Source organism: Erithacus rubecula (assembly GCF_903797595.1).
Source record: "Erithacus rubecula genome assembly, chromosome: 2".
Taxonomy (NCBI): Eukaryota; Metazoa; Chordata; class Aves; order Passeriformes; family Muscicapidae; genus Erithacus; species Erithacus rubecula.
In genome coordinates this window covers 37,719,824-37,733,371 of record NC_136685.1, presented here as the reverse complement: position 1 = coordinate 37,733,371, position 13,548 = coordinate 37,719,824, and positions in this window count along the sequence as shown.

The following is a 13,548-nucleotide window of genomic DNA, read 5'->3' as shown; positions in this document are numbered from 1 at the left end:
GTCGAGCACTGGAACAGGCTCCCAAGGAAAGTGGTCACTGCACCAAGCCTGGCAGAGTTCAAGAAGCATTTGGGCAATGCTCTCAGGCACATGGTGTGACTCTTGTGGCTCTCCTGTGCTGGACCAAGAGCTGGACTTTGATAATCCCGATGAGTCCCTTCAAATTTAGGATGTGATTCTGTGATTCTATGATTCTATTAACTGTTTTATTTTTCTTTTATTACTCCAGAATTACCATCAGTAAGTGCTGTTCAGCAATGAGAAAACAAGTGGTTACAACTCCATAATTTCTGATGCAGTAGTGTCAGTGCAGTTTTGACATTCTGGGCTGGTGCAGACCAGCAGCCTCTGGGGGTGGCATAGCTGCAAAGCAAATGTCTCATATTGACAGAGACGACTGTGACTGAGATTATCCTGAGGAGGGCAGCTGAGAACACCCAAAGTAAGCAGGCTACTGTGGTCCAAAATTATTTACTTTGTGGCTGGCCCCATTCTTCAGTCAATCCTATTGTGCTTCTGTCCCATTTTGATTGTCACAAGCATCCTCTTGACTGAAGTTTAAGCCTTTGGTAATAAATTGGTTTCTCCTACGTGTTTGTGCAACTGACTCACTCTACAGTGAGGTTTTACATTATTCTGCAATGTGACAAATGTGTAAATGTATACAGAACAATGATTCTAATTCTGGCAGACATTTGCTGTGCTCATGTCCATAAAGACAAATTTTTTCATGCTCCAAAGTACTCTGATATGACTGTAATGCTACAGCTTACTGAAATAGCTTTAAATTGACTTTTAGCCTACCAATCAGATTATCAAAACCCAAACAGCTACTCCCTTTGCTTTACTGTAGCAGTAATTTAAGAAGGCAAAATACCATTAAGTTCAATGAGACATGATTAACACAAACACACAGAAGTGAGAAGTCCATAAAAATATTAACTTGCACTTAGTTATTATGTCTCACAGGTATTTAGGTAGTTTGGAGAAAATTATTTGTGAGGCAGAAATTGGTCATCTTTCAGGTTTTCTAAAAAAAAAATAAATCTCTAGCTGCTATTCTATTTCACAGCCAAATACTGTATTCACAAATAGTGGCAGTATAACTGTTGCTGTGATTTTCTATTTATGGCCATATATGTTTATCCTGCCAAGAATAATTTATATCCTTGCATTTTGCATATTTAACACAAAATCAAGTTGACAAAGCTGATGAAAAAAAACCTCAAATCAAATTGTGTTTCTATGTTGGTAGAATAGCCCTCAAGGAGACAGAATGTTCCCAGAAGATGCTAAAACAAACATGCAAACAGAACTCTAAAATAGGACCAAGGCAAGAGTTCAAGTGCTTTATTTTCTTTCTGAGACAGGCAGCTTAACTGTTTGCTCCAAAGATACAGATCAAATAAATCCAGAAATTTACATTGACTTGCTGAATCACTGTCTGAAAGGTTATTTTAAAGATGTTGGAACACAAGCTTGAGGTCCCATTCAGGGTAAAATTTTCACTGCATGGATGAATGGCAAGGATAAGCCTTATACACCAGTAGAAATTAACTAAGTAATTTTAATCATGGGAGAAAGGAATGTCCATGTTCATGAGCACCAAATGGCATTGCTTCAGCTTTATCAATGTTGTTAAGGAAAATTTTTATTATAAAAGGGTGCAAATATGGTGATAGATGATGTTGACTGGTTTAGCTTTGCAGCAGTGGCTCTTGCAAACACAGGAACTCTACATTGAAGTATTTTGTAATGAGTAACTGCAGATTATGTTTAGTGCAGCAGCAGGTTTTATGGTTTTATTTAGAAGCAATAGATATACAAGGAATTTAACCCTGTGAATTTCAATGTATTCCTCTACTGAATGGCACCTGACAAGCTTCACCAACATCTGTGGGAGCAATACAAGTCAAAAAATACAGGAATGTGATTCATCAGCTTGTGAGGGCTAATACCACCTGCCAAAGAGGGTCATGAGACATCTGGTGCATATTCACACTTGCTGTGGATGTGTGCCACATGCACATGTACAGTGATTAATGTGGGTCAGAGTCAGCCTGTCTGGCAGCAAGCTGCATGCAGCAGGGCTGACAGCACACAAGCCATTTCTCTAAACGTGGGCCTGGCTCTCAGCTTGTTGGGAGCCATGTACTGCTCCTGCCTCTCTCAGTGCATTCTCATGAAGGAATCAGCCCCAAGCTGACCTAATTAAATGTCAGCGGTGGGAGGCTGCTGCCTCTGAGATGTATCTGGAATGAACTACTGGAGGAAATGATTAATCCTGTCTGAAAGCAGAATGTTGGGTGACAGTTGCTGGCTTGTCAAAGATTTTCTGTAGCAACTTGAGTTTGAGAAACAGCAGAGGACATAAAGAGAAGGTTCTGGAAACCCTGGTTAAAATTACATTTTCTTCTATACTTTCTCCCTTGGGCTATTAATTCCATTATGTGACATACTAATTTTTTTCTTTATGTAGAGGGAATGTATTGAAGGAATCTTTCCATGCTGTTTCAAGTATCTTCATTTCTAATGTCTATTTCAGAAATAAGAATGGGGCAGAGATCCATTCATTTCAGATCAGCACCTGGACTCTGGTCTCAGACTGGGAAGCCCAAAACTGGGCACAGAACTGTAGATGCAGCATCACCAGTGCTGAAGTGAGGACAAACATCACACTCCATGACCTGCTAGCAATAGTCTTGCTAATGCAGGCCAAGATATGTTTGGTCTCCTATTCTGCAGGCGTGGATTCATGGCTCATGTTCAGCTCGATGTCTGCCAGGCACCCAGATCTTTTTCTACAAACCACAGTTTGGAGTCCAGCCTGCACTGGTGCTTGCAATTGTTCTGGCCTGTTTTGCATTTCCACTGTTTGATTTCATCAGGTTCCTGTTGGGCCCTGTCCCCAGCTCCTATGGGATCTCTGAATGGCAATCCAGCCCTCTAGCATTACTCCCTCCAACTGCATGTGGTCCAGAGTTTCCTGGGTACTTTTTCTCTTGTAACTTGGGTCATTAACAAAGTTAAGCAATACCAGTAAGTGCCTCAAAATGTGTCTACATGGTTAAATGAACTGTATTTTTACGTTGCTTTATTCCCACTGTGCTTCTAAAGCTTTTGGTTTTGTTTATCTTGCTTGTTGAGGTTTTTATGTAGGTGAGATTTCTGTTTCACCACAGAACAAAGAACTGCAGTTACCTGCCTATTTTCCCCTGCTTCCCAACTGCCCATGACTATAAATACATCAATCATTTTATTTAGCTTCTATTCTGTACCTTTAAAATGCAGTTAACATTTCTAAAGCACTCTGAAGTGCTGTGGTGAAAAACTGCCAAATATCATTAAATAAAGATTTGTGCCTCTGGAATTTAAAAATAAAAGCCTAATGCTTCTGGAATTCAAAAATAAAAGCCTAATGTTTCAGATATGAAAAAAAGAAAAATCAGAGTTAAATAATTTTAAGAGTATAACTCCAATTCTAAATGCATCAATGTCATAAAAGCCTTCATCTTCCCTCTTACGATGGTCCTAATAAAGCACTTTCTCTCCTATCCCTGGTGTTAAACTGATCCATGAGCATTTGCTGCTGATGATCTTCAGAGACAACCCCAGACCATCTAGCCAGTACTGACAGGCCTAATGTAGAAATTCTCTTGATCTTGAGTAGTTGTCATCACACGGCCACAAATCTGCAGCTTTTGAAGACAGTCTCCAACTGTATTTTTTCCTTTACAAGCAGAACACACAACTAGATCTCAGGTGTGCTGACAGGCTGTCAGTGAGAGCTCATCCTTGAAGAAATGTACTCCTAGTCAGCATTAGCAAGACCTTACCTCCAGGCAAAGCCAGAGCTCCTGACTCAGGATAGATTTATCTTTGATTTTGTCACTACAGATGGTGAACATTACCAAGTGTTATTTATACCTGTGATGAACCACTGGCTTCATTGGCAGTTGGTAGGGAAGTGAGAAATACTGTAGTTTTTCTCCTTCACACAATGTCATGCAGTAAACCTGCCATGGCATTATACTGACTAATCACAAATGCTCTTGAAGTGATGAACTTTCTCTAACAGGCTTTTTGCCAAGGAACTTGAAGCAAAACTAAGTGACTGTGCTTTGAGAGGGATGACTTTTGACCAAAAGTAGAAATGACAAAAATATGTCCCACTGAACTTCTTTCCAAGGAAGTTGAGTGTGTTTTATGATGAACCTAGTGAGAGGTTCTTGCAGTTGTCTGGGCTTAAATGATGGGCTCTATGAAAAGTCCTTTGTCAGAAATACCTTGACTGACACGTGAATGACAGATTCCTGTGGTGGGAAAGAAAAGATATGCACTGCAGGTGATGTTTAACCCATTCTGATAGACCATCCTTTCAACAACTTTCTTTAGAAAGTTTTGCATTTATAAGGAATAATGGCAAATGAGCTGCATTTCTGCTCCTTCGTGCTGAAAGTTGAGTTTCTGGTCATTCCAGAGGGCTGAGCGTAAAAGGCACTTGCCCTGGATTTGCATTAAACCTGTCAGAACTGCCACCTCTCTTTCATGACCTGACAGCTCAGGGTTTTGAGTTCACTGGAGAATGCACTCTGGAAGGCTTGTTGAGCACCAGTCTGATGTGCAGGACAGTGGGGGGCTGCCCTGTGAGGCTCATCTGAGCAGGTCAGGGTGGGTGTGCTTGTCTCTGAGCCATCTCATGTGGCTGGCACATGCTGTGAGACAGACTGTCACTGCAGTGGTAAATAATTTATCACACACTCGTTTGAGCACAGTAGAGGATGGATTGCAAAGGTGGAATAAAAGTAGCTGTCCTAATACTTTCATGCTTCTCTGGGTGCTGTGTAACAGCAGAGAAGCTGTTCCAGCTGCTTGTGTCCTGATGAGCCTTTCTTATGTGCAGTGAGGTAAGGCAGGCTTATTGTTATCTGTCTGAGATCTTCCATATGGGAATGAAGAAACCAGCTCTTCTAAACTATGTGGGTGCAAAACCAACTTTTCTGCTCTTTTCTATGTCATACTGGACTGAGTTTGTCACTGTGAGAGTGGCTATAAGGTAGGGTAGTCAAACTGTCTTTAAAATGTCCTATTTGTGCTGGACAGCACTAAAAATAATTGAAGAATTTGCTTTTCATACATTCTCTTGAACAAAGAAAACTCCATTTTTTGTTTATGAAGGCTATGGGACAAGTGAGAAATAAATATGCACACACATTTACTGTTTCTCCAGTTAATGAGATAAGGAAATCTGTGTGGTAACACAAAATGTTTTCATCAAGTAAAAATAATTTCAGCTAACATGGATTATAGTAATAGGCTTTTACACAGACTCAACTATATGTGGCCTAATGGAGAAAATACTAAGTATGCTGAAAATACATAAATTATTTATAAGGAGAAATGCATTTAAAATTGTCATGGCACTTTATTAACCATGCAATAGACTTTTCTTGTATTTTAAATGTTTTTGTTTGTTTGTTTTGTTTGAGTTTTTTGCTCAAGATTACTGATTCATGTGGAAAGTCTTTAGATTTGGCATCATCTTTCCATGACTAAATTGCTACATAATTTTTAAATAAGAAAGTTCTGCTGTCAATACTGATTAATGCATTACTATTATTTTCCTATATTTCATTTGCATCTTTTCACTTTTCTCTTTCTATGCTTGTCACTCGTAGACTGTGTTCTGCATGTTTAATATTCTATATTCAGAGGAATTGCACATATGCTTTCGGTTCAGTACTTAAAATCATTATTCTCATAAATAAACCTGTAGCTAGCTGCCAGAGACCTATTTATTTATTTTCTTACTCATTCTGATAGTTATTGCTGCATTTATTTTTTCATTAATACACCCTCCTTTTGTTGCTTACACCACACCCTTGTATTTGTGAAGTTTTCATCCAGATATTACTAATTCTATCCCCATCCATCAGGGACTTTAGCAAAGAAAATCTCTCCTATCCAATCATTCAACAGAGCAAAAATAATTCTTTTTACCCCATCAATTCATCTTGAAACAGGCCTATTGAGAGTTACCTTGAGAGTTTTAATTCTATGTAATTTTAAAATTCCCATCTGGCTGCATAGAACGAGAAGCAGAAAGTACATATGTTTGAAATGTTTCCCAGTTGCCTGATAAAATTTATGATTCTCCACCTCCAAGTGCACATGGGAACTTGGTCCAAAAGGAACACTCAGGTCCTTTTGTCACAGGTGGATCATGACAACTTTCTATCCCTTTCAAGGGACCCACCACCCCTTGCCTTGCCATTCCCCCAGCCTCTGGGAGTCCAGCAGCATCTCTGCAAACCCTCTTCTCTGCTGCTGCTCAGGAGAGAGACAGTTCCCAGCAGGACCAGTATTTGAAATCATGGTGTTGTTGATAGTATCTATAAATGAGCTAAATTTCTTGCTTCCCATGTTTTACTGTTCTGAGAAAATAAAGTAAATTACTCAGAGTATTGCAGCAAACAGTACTGGAAAACCATGGCTGGGAACACCCGTGCTGAAATGTCTATGTTCTTTTTGGAGAGGATTTCTCAACTAAATCCATACAATGATGTCCATAGTGCAGCCTTGAGAGGAGAGAAGCTAAAAATGCCTTCACCATAGTGTATGAATGTCTGCAGAAGCAGCCTTTCCTCTGGAAAACTGCATCCCAACTAATCCATGGTAGATACAGTGGTAGATACAGTCACACAGAGAATTGTCATCTGCTGCAGCTGGAATTGGATACTCCACATTTCCCAGCTGAGCAACATGATTATGTATGGTAGAGGTCTTCTCACACTGTGTATGGTAGAATTTTAAATTAAACTATTAAATTTTCTTCAGCAAGAAATGTGCTTGTCTTGATTCCAGAAAGCACAAATAACCAGTGTTCAGGACAGGACAGTTTTTTCAGTTCAAATCCTTAATTCTAAATGGACAAAGAAGAGGTTTTCCACATTTGTGTTGGCCATGCTCTCAGCTCTGCCTACTGTCATGATGAGCAATATTTCAATGACACAGCTGGAAGCTCAGTTAGAGGCTGACCTCATCACATTGGTCACCAGCAGCCTGCTGAGTTGGTGCTTTAGATGGACCATGTCTCACATGCTAAATTTCTTAAAGATAGGAGCTGAGACATGCAGCCAGCCTCAAATGCTCACAAGTAACTGACACTGAGCACATAGTAACTGGACCATGTGCTTGCCCTGGAAAATGGGCAAATGCAGGTCTTAATGCAGAAGAGATGCAATTGGGACAACTGGATTTTTTGGCAGGAGATATCTCCATGAAATAAATTTTTCCTTTATGTTGTAAATTAGGTTCCTGAGCCAAAATCAAGTGAAGCACCTGAACTCTTCAAAGAAAAGGTTTGGGCTTCTTTACTGTGGGGAAAACATTGCATGTTTTTTTCCTATTTTTGTGAAAGGTAAGATGGTTTTGACTGAAATATTCTGGGGATGAAAAGCAAAAATGTGAAGAAGAAAGCAGGAACTGGCCTGAGAAAGTTTGGCACGGGGCTCAGCACAAAGTATTTAACTTTGACAGTGTTTTATGGGCAAGTGGAAACATAGCCTGAATCAAAGATCTTGGTAACCAATAATAGACATTTCACCCCCCAGTCAGCCTGGGGGGGTTACTTTCTGATTACAATAAGAATACTTAAAAACTAATCAAGCTTACAGGGAATAAGATGACTATTGTGAGAAATTCTTCATATTAATGGCCTTTTATGGTCATCTGCATTCATAGCCATAAATTTCTACTCATATTGCTGTCCTTCCAATGAAAATGTTTGACTAAGACCTTGATTTGCTTTTTTTATAAGTAAAGATCTTGTTCTCAAGAAATAAGTCGTCTTTTTTATTTTTCCTTTGGGAAAAAAACAACAAAAAAATGTAACTCAGCAGAACTAGATAAACTGTTTGCATTGCTTTACACTGTGCTTTTATTTTTTTTAATCCAGGCAAGTTGAGCCTGGATGGAAGAGATTTCATTTATTTATTTAATATTAAGTCTAGCAAAAGCTCTTCCAAAATCCAATGTGAAAATAGAAAAGTTAAATGAGGATTTTTATCCAGGAAGAATGTGGATATACCTACTTCAAGTATATCTTTGCTATGAAGGTATTCTCCAGATGAGCACTGGCATTTAAATGTGAGCAATAATCTAAGGCTGGTGGGACTTTTCTTACTTCCAGATGGGCCTATCCTCTATTCAATAAGTCACCCATGAGATTCCTGAGGCTGAGTCATTGTGCCAGACTCAGATCCTTTTGCAGTGGCCTGTCCTCCTGGTCACGAGTGGAAATGATGAGAGTGCCCTTGAGGACAGTTAGGATGTGAGGTGCTGGGTGTGAGCTAGAAGAGGCTTGAAAAAGAGCTGAGATAATGGATTGAAACATCTCAACCCCCAAAAACTTGCTCTGTTGTTTCCTGATTTTGCTACGTAGTCTTCTGCCTGACAGTTCCTGAAACATCTGAGGCCATGCTCCTTTGCTTGCTCTATAAGTGATCAATTTTTTTGCCTTTGTATCTGTGCCCAGGCTACAGAAAGAAGCACAGTGGGTTTTTTGTTTGTTTTAATGTGATTTATTCTCAAAGCCTCACACACGTTATGCATGAAAGGGACTCATGGCTCCTGTTTTTCAGATATTTGGTGGTAGTGCAGCTTCTTATCCTAAATAACTTGTAATTCAGTTGGTGCTATGAAAAATCTGCAGTGAATCAGATGAGTGCCTACAGTTTTGAATATGTTACTGGAGAGAACAGTAAAAGATGTACACCTGAGGCTCAAGTTAATAAAACCAGATATTGAATTGTATTCAAGACAGAGATAAGGTTTATTAGCTTGGATATCATGTTGGGCAATGGTTCTTCTGACACGGAATTAGTTTTCACAGAGAAAATCTAGGTTCTTATGGACATTGTGCAGGTCTGTGTGACTGTGTTACGTCTGGCCTCATCTTCAAGAAGCTCCAGGAAGGATTTGGGTGAAAAATGCAGTCTACAGAAATGTTTAAGTGGATGCTATGTTCTTGCTAAGAGAAGCCTAATGATCCAGGTCAAGGCTGCTATCTCTAGATCCTCCACTACAGCTGTGGATTCCCATTTGGATAACATACCTGTGTCTCTAGGTGCAAGCATGTCTGTTCTCCAAACCACTTATCTCTTGTATTGAACAACTCATACCTGGAACTTTTATCTCTTGTATTGCACTACTTGTACCTGGTACTTCTCATCAAGATAATGGTACTTTTGAATATGATGAACTGAAACTTTGTGGTTGTAGTAGTCTATAACCTTGCTAGGTGTTTTGTACTTGGTTTAAATTGCCAAGTTTCCCATGACTCAGTTCATTCAAGCTTTGGCAGTTCCAGGGTGGACAAGCATGCATGCACATGCACACATTTTCTTTGAGATATTATTAAAAAGAATGTAGAGGATTTATTGCAGCTTTCCTGCTTGATTGGTAAGCAAGTTTGTTCTGGCTATACATTTGGATCCCATCCAGCTTTTTTGTTTACAGAAATGACATCTCAGTTTCCATTTAGGTGGTCATTTAACATTACTTTCCTTCACCTATTGTTACCTGTCACTGTATAAAAATCACCATTTTTACTTCCTAAAGTACAATGCACTGCTATTCCATTCTATGGAATAAAGTGAGATTCATAAAACCTGGGAGCAGGTGCTGAAATTGCTGATCAGTTCACTGGGGTTGAACATACACACACCCACAGACACCCCCCATCAGCCCTTCTTGTGACAGGCCTGGCCCAGGAAGTGTTTGAAACCACAAGTTTACAATTCCTGCAAAACATTACCACCCCCTTCATAAATCTCCTCTGGTAGCACTGAGCCATGGTCAGCATGAAGAAAACTTGGCACCTGTTCAGTGGTAAAGTACAAGAACCAGCAGAACTTGTGTGTGCTGAGATACTGCAGAAACACTGAGGTGTGGCATCCCCTTCAAGTGACTTGGCCAGTCTATGTCTCAGCTCTTCCCCAGTCCAGGCTCACAGATTTTCTCTCTGGAGACCTAGGGCACAAGGATAAAGAATGAAAAATGTCTGGGTTTCATCACACACACAAGCCATGACTGGAGTGCATGCCTGTCTTTGGGAAATGCAGGAATGGTCCTAGGTTACAACACTACTGCTCTGTGTTGCCTGCCACAAAATCTACCAAAAACTTGCCTGGATTTTAGAACAAATGTCCAGGGAAAGGCTGGTACCTTGCTCTCATAATACGACCTTGCCTCAAAGTAAAAAATGTGGCATTCAGAAATATGGGTGGAGAACGTTCACTAGATAACAATGTCTCAGGTCGTGTCTCTGTATTTTAAGCATGTTTGTCTCAGGGAATTCTCTGATAATTAGTCAATGCTTGAGTAGCTGAAACTTTGGCCTGAAATATTGAGGGAGGTAATAGGGCACCTATTCACTCTTAGTTAGCCCCAAAGGGCAGCCTCCCTTCTGGTCCCCTGGGATAACTATGAGTACAGCAGAGATGTCACCAGGGCATTAGAGACATCACTTCATCTCAGCAATTTAGCTTGATTGTAACAAAAGCAATGTGATTACCTTAGAGCTGGGCTGCTACATACACAGGGAAGAACTAGATATATTTTAAAATTAAACAGTACAATGTTATAGAAAAACATATGGCATTTAAAAATTTCCCTAAAAATAAATCTCAAATTTTCCATCCTCCAAAGTTTATTAAAGAAAATTGAATTGTGCTGGAGTCTGTATCCTGCTCATCCTGCAGTAAATCCAGTGTTAGCAACACAGACTGAAGCTGATCATCAGACTGATTTTTTTCCTCATTGTTTTTCTATACAATCATATTCTATATGGCATTTAACACACAGATCAGGCATCACTTTAAAACTGCCCACATGGCTTTTTCCTTTTTTGTTCTGGAAAGAGGCTCTCCTGAAGCATCAATGCTCAGCGGCAGACATCATCTTATAATTTCCAGTTTCCAGTGCTGAGGAGTTCAGTTGCCTTTATTCTTGAACCAAATGTAGTCTCTTCGCTTATGGTAGCCACCTACCCCCTTCATGACCTGCAGTCCTCCACAGAGACACACTGCTTCTCCTGCTGCCCTTCTCTGCACCTATTCAAGTTGTTCTCATCTACAAAAAGTATAAAAACTGTGCAGGGTTCTCTTGGGTTTGTGTGACCAGGTTTTGGTAGCAAGGGGCTCCAGGAGAGCCTTCTGTGAGAAGCTGGCAGAAACTTTCCCTGTGTCTGACAGAGCCAATGCCAGCTGATTGCAGGCTGGACCCACTGCTGGCCATAGCTGTGCTCACCAGGGATGGTGGTAGAGCCTCTGGGATAACAGACTGGAGAAGGGTGGGGAGGGGAGGAAGGAGAATGGCTGTGGAAACAGCAGCCAAAGAGCAGAGTGAGAATATGTGAGAGAAACAGCTCTGCAGGCACCAAGGTCAGTGAAGATGGAGAGGAAAGAGATGCTCCAGGTGCCAGAGCAGATTCCCCTGCAGCACATGGAGGTCCATGGAGGAACTGATATCAGCTTTCTGCCTGTGGAGAATCCCATGCCAGAGACATGGTGCCTGAAGAAGACTGTGACCTGCAGGGAGCCTGTGCTGGAGCAGGTCCTGGCAGGACCCATGAACCCATGGAAAGAGGAGCCCACACTGGAACAGGTTTCCTGGCAGGACTTGTGACCTCATGGGACTCACTGGAACAGCCTGTTCCTGGAGGGATGCACTCCATGAAAGGTATCCCACACAGGAGCAGTGTTTGCAGAACTACAGCTTGTGGGAGACACTCAGACTGGAGCAGTTCATGGAGGACTGTCTCCCATGGGAGGGATCCCGTGCTGGAGCAGGGAAAGGTGTGAGGAGTTCTCCCACTCTGGAGGAAGGAACAGCAGGGACAATGTGTGATGAACTGACCACAGCCCCCATTTCCTGTCCCTCTGCATCACTCAGGGGGAAGAAGGTAGAGAATTCAGGAGTATAGTTAATCCCAAAAAGAAAGGAGGGGTGGGGAAAAGGTGTTTTTAGCATGTAGTTTTATTTCTTGTTATTCACTCTAATTTGATTGGTAATAAATTATTTTACCCCAAGTCAAGGCTCTTTTCCTGTCACAGTAATTGCTGACACATGCCTCTCTCTCTCCTTATCTATACCCATGAGCTTTGAGTAGTGTTTCTTCTCCCCTGCAGAGGGGAGTGCTAGAGGGGCTTTTGTGGGCACCCACCAGAGTATCACTGTACTTATATTCAGGCATTGGTAGCTGGTGACACAGACTAGGAAACAGCAATTTGCTGTCTAATATGACTTTTATTCAGACTATTTATAGCAATCACATTCATTTCTTACTGTTATTCTAAAGTGAAAATGATCCATTTCAGATTTGACTGTACTGTATTTACTTCAGAAGAAATAAATAATTCAGTTGGTATTTCCAAAAATATAATTAGTTGATGAGTCAGAGCAGAATTTCATTTTTGTAAATGTTAAGGCTGGAAGACTGGGATTATCATGATCAGTGGGTCTGACCTGTGACTCTGTCTTAGGAGGCTGCCTAGTAATTCCTGCTTCAGTTCGTAATTAAGATGTATGATTCTTCAGAGGAGACTGAATAAAGGATCCAAACCACATTCTTGAAATATACTCAATGTTATTTCACACAAACAAACAAAAGGTACACTCCACAGACAAACCTGAATATGGTGATTCATTATTTTAATTTAAAAATTTAAGACCATTAACATTTACTAATTTCTGATAGCTCAGTGCAATTTTTACAACACCGTACATAACTGTGTTCCACTATGTCTGTGTGTTTGTATATATATATATATATATATTTGTACATATAAGGCAATGAAACATATTTCTATTTATGGGAATCTAAGCCTTACCAAGAACCTGTGTCAGCCATGGGAGATGTGTAAATAGAAAAGGAAGCAGCTGGGATAAGATGAAAAGCATAAACTAATCAAACTGAAGAATGCAGTAAAAGCTGCCATGAAAGAAGAAAATGAAAACCAAAAATTAACACCACATAGAGCAAAAGTTCAATATTTTATTGACAGACTGCTATGTACTCATTGGTCAGTCATTATTCATATTGATTTTATGCCACTGCACTTCAGCCCTGGTTTAGCCATGCACATATAATCTTTGTTTTTTCACTTTTCTGCCTAAAGTAATGGCTGTCTTCAATATGAATAAAGGCCACTCAAGTCAGCCAAATAACTCTATGCACTCAAGGTCAGAGTCTGAAGAAAGATGACTTAAAGACACAGGAGATGAGTCTCAAACTCTGCTGGAGAGTGCAGAACCTGCCATTCCTGACATCACTGCTCCATCCAATGGCCCAGTACATAAACCAGGCCACTGCAACACACACTGTGAAAGAAGGAAGAAGATAGATGTTTGTAACTCAGCTCTAGATGACCTCTAATAGTAGACATCTGAGTGCTGGAACTCAACAAGCAGATATAAAGGCTGGCTACCCAAAAACTAAGGCCCTGCACTGCAAGTAAGAGCTGCCTGGTTGGTAGTGACAATTGC